Source organism: Bombina bombina, chromosome 5 (assembly GCF_027579735.1).
Source record: "Bombina bombina isolate aBomBom1 chromosome 5, aBomBom1.pri, whole genome shotgun sequence".
Taxonomy (NCBI): domain Eukaryota; kingdom Metazoa; phylum Chordata; class Amphibia; order Anura; family Bombinatoridae; genus Bombina; species Bombina bombina.
The window spans coordinates 614,794,056-614,813,777 of NC_069503.1; positions in this window are offsets into that span (position 1 = coordinate 614,794,056).

The following is a 19,722-nucleotide window of genomic DNA, read 5'->3' on the forward strand; positions in this document are numbered from 1 at the left end:
CAAACCCCAGATTTTCAGAATTTCTGAAGAAAGTCCAGTATCAAATAATATTAGAACAGTATAATATGAAAAACTATAATAACAGGCAATTACAGCAATTTTTCACTAAGTGGAAGTTGACGATTCTATCCTTCCCCATGATAGTTCAACTCCAATTAACTTTTCCTTTCAAAAAGTTGGAGTGGTTTAAACAACAAGTAGAAAGGGGACAGTTCCCAAGAACATGGCTACCGAATCATGACCAGTAGTGGGGGAGAGGCTCCCCTCTTCCCTCCTTCTCCCTCCCTATCCCCCCCTTTTCTTTATTTCTATTGATTTATTTACCTATTTATGTTTCACTTTTTTTTTTTCTCCCTTTTTGGTAAGCTAGTGCTAATTTAACTGGCTAACTCAAACTGCGATGGGAGGATCACTGGCTCTCTTAAGGTCATAGACATTGGGAGCTGGTGCACTGACCTCGCGGACATCAGCTAGACTGAATTCAGTTCTATTTTTAAATTTTTTCTTTTTCTTTTTTTTTTTTTTTTTCTTTTGATATATTGAATTACCTGAAGCTAGAGTTAAATCTAAAGCTGGAAAAGTCAGCAATTTCTGTAATAACTTCCTCCCGTAAGGGTAAAGAAAATACTGTAATAGTTAGTAGATATGGGTAGGAAAGTCTGACTAATGTTACGACTGCATGTTTGAAAATGTTTTGTGTTGATTCTTGTGAATATATTGATACCATAATACTAAAAAACCCAATAAAAATTATTAAAAAAAAAAAAAAAGACATGAAGGGGCATGTGTGTCCAGTCAATGGGCTAATAAACTTTAGTTGGGGATCATGATAGAAAGCAAAATAATACAGGAGTGTAACTCTTTTCTTCCCCATCTTGGAAAAGATGCCACAGACTGGACTGTCAACACCATGTGCTGTAGCTTCACAGAGACCTAAGCCACTGCTGGGGCAGGGAATCTTGAACATACTAAACTAACTTAAAAGGATAGAAAGGTCAATATTGAAATGTGCATGGGTACATTTCAATTTGAAATGAAAGCATTTTTTCATGATACTTATTAGCAAAATAGTCCTAGTGAAAGACTTTTTCTGCTGTATACACACATATCATGTGAGGGCCATGCGCCAGTAGTCAAACACAGAGAGCTGGCGGTGGTGTCATAGTTTCTTTGAAGACGTAATTTGTATCATACAAGCCACTGCTAGCTCTCTGAGAAGTTGTAGTGTTTAAATCCTGGTGCACATGCCCTCATAGCATATGTGCATATGCCCCAACAAACACAGTTTACTAAAAAAACTTTTACTAGAAGCATTTTTGCTAATAGAAGTATAATGCAAAAATGCTGCTATTTCAAATTGAAATTCACTCATGCACATTTGAATTTTGATTTCTCTATCCTTCTTATTTACATTGCCTCCAATCAGTGAAAATATTTCTTAGGGAACTTACAGCACAATAGACAATACAAATGCTTTTTGCTCTGGTGTGGAGTCTAACGGCTAGATTACGAGTTTTGCGTTAGGATTAAAAAGCAGTGTTGGCCGGTCCCAACGCTGCTTTTTAACGCCAGCTGGTATTACAAGTCTTGCAGGTACAGGTGTACCGCTCACTTTTTTGGCCAGACTCGGAAATACCGCAAATCCACTTACGTCAATTGCGTATCCTATATTTTCAATGGGACTTGCATAGCGCCGGTATTACGAGTCTGACCAAAAGTGAGCGGTAGACCCTCTCCTATCAAGACTGGTACCACATTTAAAAGTCAGTAGTTAAGAGTTTTACACTACAACGCCGTAGCATAAAACTCTTAACTAAAGTTCTAAAAAGTACACTAACACCCATAAACTACCTATTAACTTCTAAATCGAGGCCCCCCACATTGCAAACACTAAAATTAAAAATTTAACCCCTAATCTGCCGAACCGGACATCACCGCCACTATAATAAATATATTAACCCCTAAACCGCCGCACTCCCGCCTAGCAAACACTAGTAAAATATTATTAACCCCTAATCTGCCGCCCCCAACGTCGCCACCACTATAAAAGTTATTAACCCCTAAATCTAAGTCTAATACTAACCCTAACACCCCTAACTTAAATATAATTTAAATTAATCTAAATAAAATAACTATCATTAACTACATTATTCCTATTTAAAACTAAATACTTACATATAAAATAAACCCTAAGATAGCTACAATATAACTAATAGTTACATTGTAGCTACCTTAGGGTTTATTTTATTTTACAGGCAAGTTTGTATTTATTTTAACTAGGTAGAATAGTTACTAAATAGTTATGAACTATTTACTAGCTACCTAACTAAAATAAATACAAAAGTACCTGTAAAATAAAACCTAACCTAAGTTACAATTACACCTAACACTACACTATAATTAAATTAATTCCATAAATTAAATAAAATTATCTAAAGTAAAGAAAAACACTAAATTACAGAAAATAATAAACAATCTAATCCCCCTAACATAATAGAAAAGCCCCCCAAAATAAAAAAAGCCCTACCCTACACTAAATTACAAATAGCCCTTAAAAGCCGGGAGAAGTCTTCATCCAAGCCGGGCGAAGTGGTCCTCCAGATGGGCAGAAGTCTTCATCCAGACGGCATCTTCTATCTTCATTCATCCGGCGCGGAGCGGGTCCATCTTCAAGACATCCAACGCGGAGCATCCTCTTCATCCAATGGCTCTTCTCGAATGAAGGTTCCTTTAAATGACGTCATCCAAGATGGTGTCCCTTCAATTCTGATTGGCTTATAGAATTCTATCAGTCAATCGGAATTAAGGTAGAAAAAATCCTTTTGGCTGATGCAATCAGCCAATAGGATTGAAGTTCAAACCTATTGGCTGATTCAATCAGCCAATAGGATTGAGCTTGCATTCTATTGGCTGTTCCAATCAGCCAATAGAATGCCAGCTCAATCCTATTTGCTGATTGCATCAGCCAATAGGAATTTTTCTACCTTAATTCCGATTGGCTGATAGAATTCTATCAGCCAATCGGAATTGAAGGGACGCCATCTTGGATGATGTCATTTAAAGGAACCTTCATTCCAGAAGATCCGTCGGATGAAGAGGATGCTCCGCGTCAAATGTCTTGAAGATGGACCTGCTCCGCGCCGGATGGATGAAGATAGAAGATGCCGTCTGGATGAAGACTTCTGCCCGTCTGGAGGACCACTTCGCCCAGCTTGGATGAAGACTTCTCCCGGCTTCGTTGAGGACTTTGGCCTGGTTGGGTGAAGACGTCTCCCGGTAAGGTGATCTTCAAGGGGTTAGTGTTAGGTTTTTTTAAGGGGGGATTGGGTGGGTTTTAGAGTAGGTTTGGTTGTGTGGGTGGTGGGTTTTAATGTTGGGGGTGATTTGTACTTTTTTTTCACAGGTAAAAGAGCTGATTACTTTGGGGCAATGCCCCGCAAAAGGCCCTTTTGAGGGCTATTTGTAATTTAGTGTAAGGTAGGGCTTTTTTTATTTTGGGGGGGGTTTAATTTTTTAGGGGGATTAGATTAGGTGTAATTAGTTTAAAATTCTTGTAATTTGTTTATTATTTTCTGTAATTTAGTGTGTTTGTTTTGTACTTTAGATAATTTAATTGTATTTAATTTAGCTAATTTATTTAATTATAGAGTAGTGTTAGGTGTTAGTGTAACTTAGGTTAGGTTTTATTTTACAGGTACTTTTGTATTTATTTTAACAAGGTAGTTATTAAATAGTTAATAACTATTTAGTAACTATTCTACCTAGTTAAAATAAATACAAACTTGCCTGTAAAATAAAAATAAACCCTAAGCTAGATACAATGTAACTATTAGTTATATTGTAGCTAGCTTAGGGTTTATTTTATAGGTAAGTATTTAGTTTTAAATAGGAATAATTTATTAAATGATAAGAATATTTATTTAGATTTATTTGAATTTTATTTAAGTTAGGGGGTGTTAGGGTTAGACTTAGGTTTAGGGGTTAATAACTTTAATATAGTGGCGGCAACTTTGGGGGCGGCAGATTAGGGGTTAATAACTATAATGTAGGTGTCAGCGATGTTGGGGACAGCAGATTAGGGGTTAATACATATAATGTAGGTGGCGGCGGTGTCCGGAGCGGCAGATTTTGGGTTAATAATATAATGCAGGTGTCGGCGATGTCAGGGGTGGCAGATTAGGGGTTAATAAGTGTAAGATTAGGGTATTTAGACTCGGGGTTCGTGTTAGGGTGTTAAGTGTAGACATAAATGTATTTTCCCCATAGGAATCAATGGGGCTGCGTTAGGAGCTAAACGCTGCTTTTTTGCAGGTGTTAGGTTTTTTTTCAGCCTGCTCTCCCCCATTGATTCTTATGGGGAAATCGTGCACGAGCACGTTTAGCCAGCTCACCGCTAACGTAAGCAGCGCTGGTATTGAGGTGAGATGTGGAGCAAAATTTGCTCTACGCTCACTTTTTGCGGTTAACCCCGGGTTTGTAAAAACCTGTAATACCAGCAATGTCTGTAAGTGAGCGGTGAGCATAAATTGCTCATTAGCACCATATAGCCTCTAACGCAAAACTCGTAATCTAGCCGTATGTAATCTACCTTAAGCTTGAGGGAGCCCATTAACTGCACTCCTCTCCCAACTGACTGCTCCCCTTCAGCAGCTTTCATTAAAGGAACAGTATACAACAATTTTCATTTAACTGCATGTAATAGACGCTACTCTAAAGAATAATATGCACAGATACTGATCTAAAAATCAAGTATAAAACCATTTAAAAACTTAAGCTCCCAGTTTAGCCCTGTTAAAAAGGATAGTTGGAACACCCATTTCAAGTGGTTCTATAGCAAAAAAAAACCAGACACTTTTTACACAAACAGGAGCAAGCTGGAGTAGGTATACATCAGTATTCTCCTATTATTATCATTATTATCATTTATTTGTATAGCACCGCCAAATTCCGTAATGCTGGGTACAATGATAGGGGTATACAATGACAAGGATTTGTGATAAAATACAAAACATAACAAAACTAAACAAATCTAGTACAGAAGGAAGAGGGCCCAGTCTACAGGTTTAGGGTGCAGAGACATAAGGTTAGGGTAGCTTGTTACATCGGTTGTAGTTGCAGCAGTGTGTCAGGCAGTTCATGTATTAGCTAGGATGAGAGATGGAGGAGGGATGGCAAGTCTCTCTGAATATGTGGGTTTTCAAGGAGCGTTTGAAGCTATACAAGGTTGGAGACAGTCTTATGGAGCGGGGTAGAAAGTTCCAGAGGACAGGAGCAACACGTGAGAAGTCTTGGAGATGGGAGTGGGACATAAAAATAACAGGAGTGGAGAGACGTAAGTAAGAGGTTGATCGAAGAGGACGGGATGGGGAATATTTCCCGATGAGAGAGGAAATATAGATGGGAGTTAGACAGTTGAGTGCTTTGTAAGTTAAGGTTAATACTTTAAATTGTATTCTGGAGTGTATGGGGAGCCAGTGTAGAGACTGGCAGAGCGGAGTAGCTGATGTAGATTGGCAACTTAGGTGGATGAGTCTAGCAGAAGCATTTATAATATATTGGAGGGAGAAGAGGTGGTTTTTTGGAAGGCCATTTAGAAGTAGATTGCATGAATCAATGTGTGACAAAATGAGGGAATTAATTTATATTTTTATAGTTTTTTGAGTGAGGAAGGGACGAATTCTGGAAATGTTGCATAGGTGTGAACGGCAGGATTTGGTGAGCACTTGTATATGTGAGTTGAATGTGAGTTCTGAGTCAAGTGTGACCCCAATACAGCGGACCTGGGGTGAGGTGTTGAGAATAGAGTCCCCAACCATCAGAGAAATGTCAGGTGTTGGATGTCTCGTAGAGGGTGGGAATAAGAAGTAGCTCAGTTTTGGACAGATTGAGTTTGAGGTAGTGTGAAGACATCCAAGACGAAATTGCAGAGAGGCAGTTGGAAATCTAGTTGAGTAAAGAGGAAGAGATATCAGGAGAGGAAAGATATATTTGGGTATCATCAGCATATAAGTGGTACTGGAATCCAAAAAAGGCTATAAGTTTTCCTAGGGAGGATGTATAGAGAAAGAAAAGCAAAGGACCCAAGACAGAGCTTTGCGGTACTCCAACTGAGAAAGGCATAAGTTTAGAAGATATGTTGTTAAAGGAAACTGAAAATGAGCGGTTTGAGAGATATGAGGCAACCAGGAGAGGGCTGTGTCTTGGATGCCAAATGAATGTAGTATCCCACAGGTACTACCTACAAATCACAGAACTCACACCCCAAAAACCCAAACTCAGGGAATTTTATAGTTAATTAATAGATGTTGGGGGTGGCTCTCTCAAAGTCTGGGATACTGCATGGTTAAAACTAAAGCTGGGAAACAGGGTAATAAGACACCCTGTTATTATAGTGGATATGCCAAATGATCGTTTAATAATTGGTATTGATCTTCTTAAGCGATTAAGTACCATAATTGATTGCATAAATAATATTATTTGGTCACAAGCTAAAATACCTATCAATTATGAGCGGTCCAGCATACCTCACACCAGACATAACTGTCATGTGGTGGAAGAAAAGCCATATGCTGTCGAAATTCATTTCAGGAATAGCTCTGTACCTGAAATAACTGTCCTACAAATAGATGATGAGACTCCCCTAAGTGGCTCTGATGGTCATACCATTAAAATTTCGCCCGGGAAAATAGCCAATATTTCCCTAGACGGTGGTGCATTAAAGGGACATAAAACCCAATATTTTTCTTTCATGATTTAGATAGAACATAACATTTTAAACAACTTTCTAATTTACTTCTATTATCATATTTTCTTCATTTTCTTGTTTTACTTATTTGAAAAGCAGAAATGTAAGCTCAAGAGTGTGCACGTGTCTGCAGCACTATATAGCATCAGTTTTGCAACAATGTTATACATTAGCAGTAACACTAGATGGCAGCACTATTTCCTGTTCTGTAGTGCTTCAGGCATTTGCACGCTACCTACCTAGGTATCTCTTTAATAAAGAATAACATGAGAATTAAACATTTTTGATAATAGAAGTAAATGGGAAACTTTTTAAAAATTGTATTCTCTATCTGAATCATAAAAGAAAATGTTTGGGTTTAATGTCCCTTTAACCATATCTCTATACCAAGGGGATCCTAAGTTCCCTAAAGGGGGTGATCACTCTCAATTCCTTACAGAAATTGAGAAAATTAAGGATGATTTGTTTATTCCTATGCAAGTGCATGAACTTGGGAAATCCAAGTATGCTAAATTAAATCTAAAACAGGAAGTTAGCTACATAAGCAAAGGCTTATTAGCGCAGATAGCTGGACCTAAAGTAATTAAATATATTTTTCCCCAAGATCACTGGGTCCATGACCTAGATGATAACTCTGAATGCTATAGCATTATAGCTAAATGTTTATTATTTATCTCCATAGGTAATAAATCAGCGAAAATACCTGTTTTTAGTTTTGAATAATCCCCATAATCAAATACATATTGGCAAGGATCTCTTGTATAGATATGTCATACAAATAGATTTGATTAACTTTTGCCTCTGGAGCAGGTTAAAGGGCAACCCTGAAGTATTTCAGGATGAAAATGCAGACCTGAAATCAAACCAGCAAATGCCATATGCTGTGAATATGCAGATATTCAGTGATATTGTAATCCCTGCTGGGGCTGATAAATTTCTCTTACCCTTACTGGTAAAAAGGGGTCAGAAGTTAAAAACTTCTGAAGCGCTAATTTACATCTCCCAGAGAATGCAAAATATGGGTATAACAATGACCCATACTCCTATGGTAAATATTGGAACTATTCCCATACATGTTATTGTGCCCACAGGATATCACCTTATTCAAGGGAGCTACCCTAGGATTTGTTCTGGAATCCAGTTATTATACTTTCACATTCCAGAATAATGTAATTGGGATAATACCTGAAAGGTACTTAACTGAAGAACAGTTAATAGAACAATTCTTTGCATCCATGCCAGAAGGATCATTCACAATTCAGTCTAGTTATCCTTTTAGCTTAGAGGAAGGCATCTGTAAAATTGAAGAAGCCTCCCTGGTATTTGATCAACCGATCAAAGAGCAAGAATACCCCAATACCCACAATCCTGGGGGTAATGTAAATTATAATCGAAGGGACCTCACCTCTAGGCTTAAAGAAGCCTATAAGATAGGACAGTCTGAAATCTTTCCAGGATTTCAGCAAATAGTAGATGAGCAAAAGCTAATGGCTGTTCCAGTGATGATGAATGCCAACAGCTAAGAGAATTCCTGATGGAAAATCAGGACTTTTTTGCTAGGGATTCTTATCACTGTGGAACTACGGACCTACACATTGGAAGAATCCAAACAGATCCCAATGCACCACCTGTATTTGTTAAGCAATACAAACTCCCTTTAGTCTCATATGATTGACTTGCAGAAATCACAAGGAATTGGAAGAAAGGAGTATCATCAGACAGGTGCATAGCTCTTATAATAATCCTATTCTAGGTATTCTTAAGCCCAATGGACAATAGCAATTGTGTGCTGACTTAAGTAAACAAGTATACATGTCTGACTGGCCTGTACCATATATTGACCAGTGACTAGTGCAGATGCAGGGATCTAAGATATTCACTGCCATTGATTGTGCGCAGGGATATTGGACCATAAAGGTACATGAGGAAGACCAGTATAAGCTAGCATTGTCCTTCAAGAAGGTCCAATATGCATTCCAAAGACTTCCACTTGGATACATAAACTCAAGACATGAATTTGCTGTATTCATGCATAAGGCTATGCCTGATGCACTAGAAAGGGGGATGTTATCCTATGAAAGTGGAATGGCAGGCACTACTCCAAACCAGCAAGATATAAAAGCAAACATACTTTATTAATCCAAAGTAAAAAACAGGCAGACAGACATGGCAGGTAAGGCAGACAGACAGTCTGATGCGTTTCGCACCCCCTACAGGTGCTTACTCATAGACTATAGTCTATGCCTCAACCTAGTCTCTTTATAGGCAGGAAACAGACAAAAATTAACTGATTCACTGTCAAAAAGAGTACAAAAAAGGTTAAAAACAATCACCAAATAAATACAGAATAATCGCTACAAGTATAGAAACAAGCCTACATACTGACAACTTAATTAGTCAATCTCTATATTTATACAAAAAAATAATTAAACAAATTATCTTCGGAAGAAAATGACATTGGATACTAATAAATAAATATCAAATAATTAAATATCAAAAGTTAACACTGGTATTCATTAGTTAATTATCGATAAAATAATTGATATCACATTCTCTATTCATACCTAGTGGGGAACGTGTTTGAAGTTTGAGAATCCAGTATAATTCTTTTTTTTCTAGGATCTTATCTTTATTGCCACCTCTTAAAGGGGTAGTTGCAATGTCAATCACTTGTAATGATAGATTAGCTACATTCATGAAGTGAAAATTGTTAATATGATCTGCCACAGTGGAATCCCTACTATAATTTTTAACATCCCTAACATGTTCATTAAAACTTGTTCTTATTTGACGTGTAGTTTTACCTACATATTGACAGAGGCAAAGGTTGCATGTGAGTAAATATATCACAAACTTCGAACCACAGTTAGCATAAAAATTAATATTATATTTCATTTTGTTAACTTGACATATAAAGCTATCATCCTGACAAATGTTTGAACAAGCTAGGCACAGTCTGACACCACATTTGAATGCGCCTTTTTTACATAGCCAATTAGCAGAGTTATTTTGTTTTTGTTTTTTAACTAGGCTTGGGGACAAAGTTTGAGCCAAAGTCCTAGATTTTTTGGGTACAAATTTACAATTTTTAATCTGTGACTTTAGTGTATCATCAGCAGACAAGATATGAAGATGTTATTTTAGGATTTTGACTATATTCTCATATTGTTGACTATACTCAGTTGAAAATACTATAGCCTCCTAAAAATTATTCTGTCTAGTATCTTTTTGTGACATATTTGTAGTTAGTTCCCTATTAACTTTAACTGTATTCCTGCATTCCTCAAGTTGATGAAATGTGTAGCCTTGTTTGATCAGTCTGTCCCTAAATTCAATAGATTGTATTTTATAAATGTCATCTGACTTTGTGTTTCTTCTAAGTCTCAAAAATTGTGATTTAGGGATAGACTGAACAAGATGATATGGATGTTGGGATTTAGCATGCAATATCGTGTTACCAGCTGTTGGTTTTCTAAAAGTTTTAGTGACAATCTCATTATTAGCATTTTGTAAAGTGAGGTCCAAGTAATTGACCTGCTCCCCACTAAATTCACCTGTGAATTTTAAAGCCATTTCATTATGATTACAAAAGGTTAAAAATTGTGAAAATATATTGTCATTTAATGGTTTCTTAAAAATAAAGGGCAGATCATCTATATAACGCACATAAAGTGCTATATCTTCACACCAGGGATTATTTGGAGAGTAAATATATAACTGTTCCCACCATGCCACATAGATATTAGCAAACAAAGGCAGAAACTTTGCGCCCATGGTGGTGCCACATATTTGAAGAAAATATTCGTTATTAAACATAAAATAATTATGTGACAGCAAAAACTTAAGTACTTCACAAATATATTCAATTTTGACATGGTCCAGAGAAGAATCTCTCTTCATAAAAAATTCTAAAGCTAATATACCTAGATGTTGGGGGATGGATGTATAGAGGGTTGTCACATCAATGACCCCCAGGAATAGCCAGGTTGCCAAACAATTTTCTCTAAGGAGAGCAACAAATGCGAGGTGTCCCGTAGGTAGCTCAGCTGTGACCTGGCATAAGGCTGGAGAATATTGTCCAGCCAGTCTGCCAATGGCTCAAACAATGAGCCAATACCAGTCACAATTGGTCTACCCGGAGGACTCCTCACATTTTTGTGAATTTTTGGGACATGATGGAGTATTGGACAGACAGGATTGTCTGGAATTAAAATATTCATATCTTCATCTCTGAAAATACTCAATAATATCCCATCTTTTACCAATTCCTTGTTCATAACTACAATGCTACCTCCCTTATCTGAATTGTGTATAACAATATTATTATTGTCTTGTAAAGATTTTATTGCTTGGCGTTCTCCAAAGGTAAGATTTAAGGAGGTAGCAGTGTACCTAGTACTTTCTTCCAATTTAAGAATATCCTGTTGAACTGCTTTTTGGAAGGCATTTATAAGCGGCCCTCTAAAGTTCATTGGATAAACATCTGAATATTGCTTTTTGGGGCTAGGCAAGGCATGTGATACCAAACTTTCATCTTCATGATTATATAAATTCACTAAAGTTGTTACTGCACATGCTTCTCCAAAATCCGGATGTTATCCTATGTTGATGATGTGTTAATCAAAAGCACAGACTTTGAAAAACACATGACAGAACTTAAACATGTCCAACTTAAAAGGGCCGGTGTCAAATTATCCCTACAAAAAAGCTCAATGGCGCCGTACTTGTGTCAACTTCTTGGGACAAGAGGTTACTTCTGAGGGTTAAACCCTCAGAAGAAAAAGGTGGAAGCCATAATAAATTCTAAGTACCCCACTAACTTAAAGGAATTGAGATCATTCCTGGGTATGACAAATTATTATCGCAAATGTATTGATAATTATGCAGAATAAGCTAAACCACTGCTTCATCTTCTAAAGAAGGATGTGATATGGCACTGGAGTGAGACTCAAGAGACAGCCATAAGAGAGCTGAAGAGAAAACTCACTCAACCACCTTGCTTAGTTTACCCTGAAGGTAGCAAACCTTTCTACCTAGAGACAGCTTACACAGATGTAAGCATGAATGCTGTTTTATACCAAAAACATGATAATTTAAGCAAAGTTATTGATTATGCAAGCAAACCTTTACCAAAGTGGAAATAAAACTTAGTGATTGCCAAAAAGCCCTCTTATCTACTGTATGGGCTCTACAAAATTTCCGCAGCTACATACAAGGCAAGAAAATTATTGTAGAAACTGCCCACCAGCCTTTGCTATATTTGCAAAGTGAGAGAATAAGAGATGGGAACCTGTCTAATAGCCGCATAACAGCTTGGACTCTTTCCTTACAAGGCTGGCCTTTAGAAATTAGCTATAAGAAAAACAAAAAGAATCCAGTCGCACAGGGGCTTGCTGAGCTCCATGACTGTACTGCTAAAGATCATGGCGAAGAGTTAATAGAAGATGGTATGCAATGAAAGGTATGCAATGAGAACCATTGTCAAACATTACCTTTGATATGAATTGATTTGGCTGTAATCATAGCAGATCAGTTGTAAATGACTGAGATGGGTGACACCCCTTCCATTACTGATTAGCATACATTTAAGGATGCCTGAGGTGAGCAAATACACATCTCAGAGTTCATTGCAGACAATATGTCCCAAAACTACAATGAGAGCATTTGTTAAAGTAGAAGCTTCAAAAGATTATTTACCTCATCGCTTAATGAGATTAGATATTTTCAAACTAGATAAACGTGTTACCTAGATCAGGATGCCACCTGGGGTAATAGAGACACAATTCTGTACTTTGGTTCAGATAAGCTAGTAGAACATCAGGAAGATAGTAAATTAACAATTATATGGTAATCAAATGGTAGATCACCAAGTCCTTTCAAGTCCCAATACACAATATACTGTCTAGAGTAGACATTTACAGGCATGTGAAAGCAGATTGGGATTTTAAATAACCTATATTATACATTTTCAAATATTTAATTTGTTCCTCAGTAATATATATATATATATATATATATATATATATATATATATATATATATATATATATATATATATATATATATATATACTCCAATAAATAGTTATTGTACTTAAATCCAGTGAGTGCTTATCCCTATCTTGATTATATATATATATATATATATATGGATTCTGAGGGATATCTCATGTTTCAACCATGTTGCACAATACCTTTAAATGTGAAGTGAAATTAATACAAAGCTTTCCACTTGTAATCTAGCCCTGTTTGTTATTCTTTGCACAATGTCATGCTAAAGCTAACAAACGCTGCACTATTTTTTATGCTCCACTTGTAATCTAACCTCAATAGACAGTTAAAACATTGTTACAATATAATTTTATTATTTATTTTGCCCACTTTTTCCATAATTTAATTTTGAAAATTGTAGTTTTACCACTCCCCCAGAGAGGCCCTTTATGGGGAATTCAGAACTTTAGCCCTCCTTCATGTCATATTGTGATTGCTTCATTTGTGCAGGGTCTCATTTATATCTCTACCAAATTGGATATTACAAAGCAGATACAACAAGGCACACTAAAAAGGCCATTCAAGTGGTGTATTTCTGAACTGCAAAATTTCGTTTTTTTTAATATGTATAGGTATCAGCAATGTAGCTGGAGAGTTTTTCAAATCAAGTCCCAGATCTTATACAATAATCAGTTTCCTAACAAAGATAAAACTATCTTAGCATTTTTATGCACACTGCATTTAGAGCATTTCATTAATATGCATTTGTTACTGGGCATTGAGTTTGAAAATGCTAATAGCCTTTTTCTTTTTTTTTTTAAATTGGATGGTCCTGTTTAAAATTAGTAACAATTTACATAAAGCAGCATCATCCTATAATTGGCGGCTAGAAAAGCAACTTGCACTATAGAGATTGAAAAAGTGCTATGCAATTACATTGGCAATGAAATTTTAAGAAGTCAGCTTCCTCTGGGAATCTAATTCAGGAATACTATTGTTTGCAGTTTATGCCAAAGTGTGGCACAGCTGTGAACTAGAAAGAGCTGCCATAAACCATATCAATTTTGGTTTTACATACCTCAGAGCAAGTCTTGTATATAATTGGTTTATGGGTTTGGTTTTCTTTCAAAAAAATAAAAAAAATAAAGAATGTAATGAAGCCAAGTTCCTGCCTTGAAAACAGGACACATAGAAAAATGCTGCTGTGTAGAGAAAAATAGAAAACATACATATGTAGATATGCTCATATTCATTGTTAGAGCTCTACAAAAATGTATTTATTAAAAAAAAATACCCATAAAGCATGCAAAAAGGGAATTCCAGCATTGTGATACTTGACAACATCACATTTACCTGTGCTTTTACCTCACTTAAAGGGGCACAAAAACACCTTGAGATATTTATATAAAATAATTATGAACAACTTTGCAATATTTATCATTATTCATTTTGCCTCCTTTTCATGTAATTTAGCTCTGAAAACTAAATGTTCTAATTCACAGAACTTGAAATGCACGTTGCTGACTTCTGAAGGCTAGCCATGCTACATATTTTTCTCTAACTGGCTTTAATTAAAAGCATCTGCAAAACAATACATTTTATACTAACATAATGACTGTAGCTAGCCTGTAGCTGGGGACTCAAACCCAGATTGGCTCCTCCAATAAGGCAAATGGTGAGGGGAATTTGGCTACTGAAAAACAATTGCGGTAAACAATATGTTAATTTGTTTTAAAAACATTTAGACTTGGCTGTTATTCTATAGCAACACCACAGAAATGTCTTCTACTGAAAAGGAGGCCCATTTATCAAGCTCCGAATGGTCTGGTCTGAAGACTCGCCAGAAACAGCAGTTATAAAGCAGCGGTCACAAAGACCACTGCTCCATAACCCTGTCTGCCTGCTCTGATGAGGCGGACAGGAATCGCCGGAATTCAACCCGATCGAGTACGATCGGGTTGATTGACACCCCCCTGCTGGCGGCCGATTGGCTGCGAGTCTGCAGGGGGCAGAGTTGCACCAGCAGCACTTGTGAGCTGCTGGTGCAATGCTGAATACGGAGAGCGTATTGCTCTCCGCATTCAGCGAGGTCTTGCAGACCTGATCCGCACTGTCGGATCAGGTCCGCAAGACCTATGATAAATAGGCCTCAAGGTATTTACTGTCCTTTTAAATAAAATAAAGTGAAATTCTAATTAGCCTAGCTTTGTTTAAGAGTACTCTTTTTTTACAAGCTAACCCATTTGGACAAAGCAGATAAAGTAATATAATGAAAGAGAAAATAGAATTCAGTGATCATATCAAATTCTTGACTGTTAATCCCAGACGATCATTTCAGCCTTCTGTGGGCCTCGTCAGTGAGGTGCTGCCATATCCCTCTAAACACATTGGCCAAGGAGTCCATGTCTGCTTCCTCATCACCCTAAGAGGAATATGGCTGCACCTCACTGACAAGGTCCAAAAGAGGCCAAAATGATCATCTGGGGTAGCCATGTTACTTGTTCAGAAAATGATTGCCTGGTATTTTGGGCCTTGACTGACCTTGTTAGGTGGGATCAGACTGATATACTTCAGGAAAATTCTTCACTGTGAAAAGCAGAATTATGCTAATATAGGTTGCTCCTAGGAGGTAAATAGCCATAGAACAAACTGCTGAGCTGTTGTTCGTTCCCGAGAGTGCTTCTCTTTCTCTATGTATTTGTAATATGATCCTGGGGAAGTCTCCCTATGGGTGATGGGGGAAACCAGAGATTAAATCCTTGCTCAATGTGCTTAAAGGAATATGGCTGCAACTCACTAATGAGGCCCAAAGAAGGCTAAAAAAATTGTCTGGGTTGCCATGTTCCTTCATTAGAGGAGTATTGCCTGGTATTTCAGGGCTGGGCTTTGGTGGAATCAGAGTGATATATTTCAGGAAAGTTCTTCTCTATGAAAAACACAATTGGGCTAAAAAAGGCATCTCTCAAGTGGCAAATCGCCATAGAACAAGTTACTGAGATGTTGTTAATTCCTGAGAGAGCACTTCTCTTTCTGTGTATATTTGAAGTGATTTATCTCTGCAACCTAGGATATGAAGTGGAGACTTTCTTAAATTTGTGGTTGCAGATTCACTCTTGTAAGCCTGAAATGCAATGAAAATGCAAGGCATCTATACACTAGTAAACATACTGCACTGTATAATAATGAAGACTACCTATACACCGATTACATACTGTATATGCTGCCCCTGCCCTGTATCATGATGTTAGATTCCTGTACACTGATTGGGAGCGCTCTGTGCTGCATAATGATGGCAAACATTTATTGTCGCGCCACTTTAGCTGTTGCTAGGGACATGGCGCCTGATGTCTGCTCATTGCCTAGGGGGAAGTCGGCTACTCGCTGCATGCGTGGTGACGTCGTCGCTGCATCCTTCCCCCTTCAGAAGCGGGTTTGGATCTCCTGTGGCGCAAATCCTGTGCCTATGTAAGTAACTTAAGTCCTACCTATCACTGCCCAAGTATAGGTGTTACCTACTGTTCTCCTGGGTGTTATTGATTCGTATGCTGGATTGTTATTTTGTTGCTGACCCCTGCTTGTCTAACCACTCTGCCTCTTTAACCCTTAACTGCTGGATAGATACTGCTGCTGAACTCTGCTTATCTGACCACTCTGCCTCTTTAACCCTTAACTGCTGGATTGATACTGCTGCTGAACTCTGCTTGTCTGACCACTCTGCCTCTATAACCCTTAACTACTGGATTGATACTGCTGCTGAACTCTGCTTGTCTGACCACTCTGCCTCTTTAACCCTTAACTGCTGGATTGATATTGTTGCTGAACTCTGCCTGTCTGACCACTCTACTTGTTAACCCCTATCTGCCCTTACTAGTGCCAAACCCTGCCTGCCTCACCATCCTAGTGGTTTACCCCTGGACTGCCTTACTGTTGCCAAACCCTGCCTGCCTGACCATCCTAGTGGTTTACCCCTGGACTGCCTTAATGTTGCCAAACCTTGCCTGCCTGACCACCCTAGTGGTTTGTCTTTGGTTTCCTGCCTGTTGCTGCCAAGGACTGTCCTGCCTGTGGTGAGTGCCATTTATCTCATCTTGCAAACCTACTCTGCTCTGGGATATTCCCTATCATTCCAGCTCAACGCTGGGATAACAAGACTACTGGCCGAGTTCGATCTGATAGATTAGTATCCCACGAGCAATACATTTATACACTGAATATGAGCAAACTGTACAGTATAATTATTCCATTTATATAGTGAAATAGGATTATGGTTATTGCTATCTGTACACTGGGGGCCGATTTAACAAGATTTAACAAGCTTTCACTTTTTTAAGGTGGTATCAGAAACATTATAAGATTTTATTTTGTGCACATATATATGTATGTTAATCTGTCACCACAGATCTTTTTATACACAACATTAAATTACTGTGTAATTTGTATCTGTTTATTAGAGAGTTTGCTAATAACTTCTCATTTTGCACACTCAGAGACAACATTAGATTACTGTGATTTGTATCTGTTTATTAGAGAGTTTGCTAATAACTTCTCATTTTGTACACTCAGAGATGTCTGAGTATATACTTCAGTATAATTAATAAATTATTTCTCTAATCATCCTAACAATTTGTATCTTAAGCATTTATTTGCACCCTCTTCTTTACTTTCTACTACACAGCTTATTAACCTTCCAGCATAGAAGGTGCTGGTTGTAAGAGTGGTTTGAAACTTTTTTCAACTAGCCTAGCACAAACCCATATATCTGTATTACCAATTTAACAAGTTTTTAATCGGCACCAATGCAGCTGTTTCCGCACAAGCTTGTATGCTTGCCAGAAACAGCAGTTAAGAAGCAGCTCCTTAACACATAAGCTTCCTCTGAGGCTACGGACATCAATCTGCCCGATCGTATACGGTCAGGTTGATTGACACCCCCTGATAGCGGCCGATTGTCCACGAATCTGAAGGGGGCAGCATAGCACAAGCAGTTCACCAGAACATGTGCATCGGCATTCAACAATGTCTGTCGGACATGATCCGCTGAGGGGATCATTGACAGACACTTGATAAATCGGCTCCTTATACTCTTTAGGTATTGTGGAGGAGAAGATAGTGCACTGATATCTACTCATTAGGCTGTGGGTAGAAGTAAGTTCCACTGCTGTCACAGACTCCATCAACTTTCATGAAGTCTGCTAAAGTTTTGGAGAGAAAACAGGGGCTGTGCAGTGAGATTTTACAGCCAGATGCTTCCAGCTGTGCTGCACTCTCTGCCTTCTTATGTTCCAGAGTACGCTCCCCTCTATTCTACCCATTATGCTACTATATATGGCCCCTACTATGAAGCCAAAGTTAGGCAGCAAAAAAATATAAACATAAAAAATTTGTCATGCACCAAATTTGCGCCCCCCAGCAGTCGCCTAGTCTGCTTCTATTGTAGTACCAGACCTATATTAATATTAGAGATACTTCGCTAATTAGAGGTGAGGTATCCCTAGGGTATGTGAAAGAAGGAAGGGAGGAGTTGGAAGAAGAATTGGGGAAAGATTTGATAGTTCTAGATTGGAGAGGTACCAAGGATGAGAGGGCCAGAGGGGAGTGAATACAAGTAGGCAGGTCTGTGAACTATGGAGATAATCAAATATACTGGGGATCATCAAAAAAGGAGGAAGACTTAAGTTTCTGGGTCTGGTCTATAACTGAAATGAGGTTTCATCAGGAAATTTAAGTACCTCTGTAATTAAATTGTATCTAAGCTTCTGCTGACTGCCTCCTTATCTCAGATCTTTTGACAGACTTGCATTTCAGGCAATTAGTGCTGACTCTCAAATAACTTCACATGCGTGAGCACAGTGTTATCTATATGAAAGACATGAACTAATGCCCTCTACCTGTGAAAAACTGTCAAATGCATTCAGAATAGAGGCGGCCTTCAAGGGCTTAGAAATTAGCATATGAGCCTACCTAGGTTTAGCTTTGCAATAAGAATAACAAGAGAACAAAGCAAATTTGATGATAAAAGTAAATTAGAAAGTTGTTTAAAATGACATGCTCTTTCTGAATCATGAAAGTTTAATTTGGACTTTACTATCCCTTTAAAGGGTTATTATGAAATTTCATATGAGCCAATTAATTTCAGTGGCTGATCTTTTAAGGCTAGATAAGTCAAACTCTGAAGGATACACCCTGTTGGAACACTCTTGTGGAAAGAGAAGGGGCCCTGGGCTACCCTTTACTTGCTACATTGTGGAATAATCTCCTGTATGACAGTGAAAAACACTGGGTGTGGAAATCTCAAATCTTGCTATCTGCCTATCTAGTAATGTATAATAGGTATTTAATATTGTAATAGTTACTATAGCCAAAGTTCCCTTATAACAATAACAATATGAGGTTATTGTGATTTAAAAGTGTATTTTATATTTATCACTTATTATCTTACAGATCAGTATCTTCTAGACAATAGTTATATTTGCATAAAGTTCATTTAAAACTATTGAATAAGCATTATATAGTTATTACAAAGAGAATACTTATAGTAACTGCTATAATACTTCTGAATTATTATTATTTTTTTTATTTTTATTGAGGTGGAATATCAGGCTTACAGCTCAAGTAAAACAATAAATAGTGCAGATGTTGGAGGTACAATAATACAGAGTAATATTCAAACAGAACAAGTTTATCTTATACCAGTCAAATGTGAAGTACAGGACCTAGTTAGCCTTTAAGAATGAAAACCCTCTAGACAGCCTGTGAGGCCACTCTTGGACCTACCATGACTCCTAAATATAAAGAACTACAGAGGGGTAAAATTGACAGTAGGAGACTACTCTTGAGTCTCTAAGAGCACTTTTTTTTTTTTTTTAAATATATATAATACATGTATAATAATTTTTCATATGATATATATGGATATGTTTAAACAGGGCTCTGCCTATAATAAAATTAATACAGGACATGGTGATACTTAAAACAGTTTGAAAAGGT